The following is a 2,424-nucleotide window of genomic DNA, read 5'->3' as shown; positions in this document are numbered from 1 at the left end:
CGTCGCCAGGCGCTGGGCGCCTCCACTAGAGTGGGGAGCTATTAGATCAGTAGTCGAGCTCAGGCTCTGACCAGTGGCCGCAGCCGTATGAGCGGTGCTCGCAGCGGAAGCAGGAGGTGGAGAGATCTCGTGATGATAGGGACATGGTCCCGAAGGAAGCAGGTGCTTCGTGTTGTGCTGAACAAGGTTCAGGCACAAGCGTCTAGATAGACGCATAGTTGTTTTGAAACAACTTGCTCGATGAGCATGATCCAAATGTGGATGCGCTGTAACAGCGAAAGTGGTGTCCCGGACGGGGATCGAACCACTGGCCTTTGGCTTGACAGGCCGGAGCTCTACCATTGAGCTATAAGGGCGATGCCCGTACGTCAGTCCGAGAACGGACTATTCATGGTATGAGAGGGCTGTGCCCGGGTGGATTTAAACCACCGACCTGTGGCTTCCAAAGCCAGCGCTCGACCACTGAGCTGAAAGGGCGTTGCCCTTAAGCTTGTCCATTCAAGGACAACAGGTCATGGAACGAGAGGGCTGTGTTTGGTGGGTTCGAACCTCCGACCTGTGGCTTCCTAAGCCAACGCTCGACCACTGAGCTAAAAGCGGATTGCTCTTAAGCTTGTCCAAGCGTGGACAATCGTTCATGGAGCGACAGGGCTGTGCCCTGGTGGGCTCGAACCACCGACCTGTGGCTCTCAAAGCCAACGCTCAACCATTGAGCTAAAAGGGTGTTGTCCTTAAGCTTGTCCAAGCGTGAACAATCGTTCATGAAACGAGAGGGCTGTGCCCTAGTGGGTTCGAACCACCGACCTATCGCTTGTGAAGCGAGTGTTCAACCGCTGAGCTGTTGTCGACGACTCGAATGAGTCAAGAGCATTGCTCTAAGCGGTTTGCAGCTCTTGGAGTAGGCGCGGAGCGCGAGCGTAGGTCTGAGACCGCTTGAGAGCAAGATGCGCGCTGCGCTTGGAGCATTGGGCCGTGGGCCGACGACGAGAAGTTGGGCATCAACGATGCGTAGGCGTTTGTGAGCTCACGGAGCTGTACAACGCTGGTGTGAGGTGTAGTAACCTCCGCCGTCTTAACAAGACGTGACCTCGCTGAGGACAGTTTCGAAAACGGAATGTTCTCATCTTAGTGGGGGAGAGTGTAACTGGGTTACATGGTGTGGAACACACAGGGGTACGAAGTACCCGGAGAGTTAACAAACGCTCAGTACATAAGTTGGAGAGTTAACAAGGTCTCTCAGTACGTTGGCCGAAAGCCACACGTTATGCATTTGATTAGGTTTAACAATGCTAGATAGTTAAAGAGATACATTTACCCCTAGGCGGCTTGGCCGCAATAATAGTAAATAAAAGACTTCTGGTTTTGAAGCATAAAGTTAAGATATTAACTTTGAGCCCTGGTCTTGGGCTGTAAGTGTCCTTTGGATAAATAACTTAGTATTGTGGTGTAGCGGGATCAGCCAAATCTGCGAGATTGCCAGATCCAACTTACCAACTGCGCCCAGACACCGACTAACGGAGGGGGTCCCCCGATGATCCGTGTTCTGCTGAACTTTCCTCACCTTGTGTACCCGTCGGTAGGGCGGGATCTTGCTCTCTCGGTAACTTCCGAAGAGTTCAAGTGGTGAAGCTTGAGTGTCTTGGCGAGACGTGGGGATGGGGTGGAGCAGCAGTGGAAAATCTTCACTCTGCGTCCGTGGATTGTTCCGAATCCTAAGCGAATATTCGAGCTTATGGATCCGGGGCCTAGATCGTGGATCTGGCCGTAGGGTTGCCTTACGGGTGTGTTCCCTTGCCTTTGTAGTTCCTTTGCGTCGTACTTGCCGCCTCCTGTGACGGGATCTTGAAAGTTGAGAGCCTCTAGGGTGTAACCGACCAAGTAGTAAATTCGGTTAACCTGTCGGGTCTGCACAAGTAAAGGAAAAGCTCACTAGGCTGTAGGATTTGGCCAATGTATTATCCAGTTATCACTACCAACACTAGATTCGCAATTCCCAACCTTCTCCGAGCTCGTACGGCCAATGTAGCTCCGGTTCTTGAGGGCAGGAAGGCACTTGCGTGTCACTGTGCAAATTGGAGTCTGTATTGATATTTAAGGCTTTACCTGCCTGGATTTCTACCTTCTATGTCTTTCATCTGCTAAATCCCTTACCAGGCTCGGCTGCATGTCCCTTCTTCCCTTGACCCATCATCCCAGCTGTATTATCTTCAGATCCACCGGATCCATGACGTAATCATCATGGTCACCCTGTTATGGGTACACTCATCCGGATCTAGGTCGCTTGGATCCACCTCGCTGTAATGGTACATTCGCCGTGGATCCGAGCTCTCCAATCATTCAACATCATCTTGCAACCTTCTGTGATCTCCTTGGTCCCACGAAAGTTCGAGATCCACTGCATCCATCATCCTTATACCCTGGATC

At 51.9% G+C, this 2,424-nt stretch overlaps 1 non-coding gene across 1 annotated transcript; it reads right to left on the bottom strand.

Moving 5' to 3' along the window:
• Window positions 1–529: 529 nt before the first annotated feature.
• PITG_31773 lies at window positions 530–598 on the bottom strand. The gene has a single exon. It is a non-coding gene; the product is annotated as a tRNA-Pro (tRNA).
• Window positions 599–2,424: the final 1,826 nt, after the last annotated feature.

This window comes from Phytophthora infestans, genomic scaffold (genome assembly GCF_000142945.1).
Source record: "Phytophthora infestans T30-4 supercont1.1098 genomic scaffold, whole genome shotgun sequence".
Taxonomy (NCBI): domain Eukaryota; phylum Oomycota; class Peronosporomycetes; order Peronosporales; family Peronosporaceae; genus Phytophthora; species Phytophthora infestans.
The sequence above is the reverse complement of the archived record's forward strand: the minus strand, read 5'-3'. Positions and strand labels throughout refer to the sequence as shown.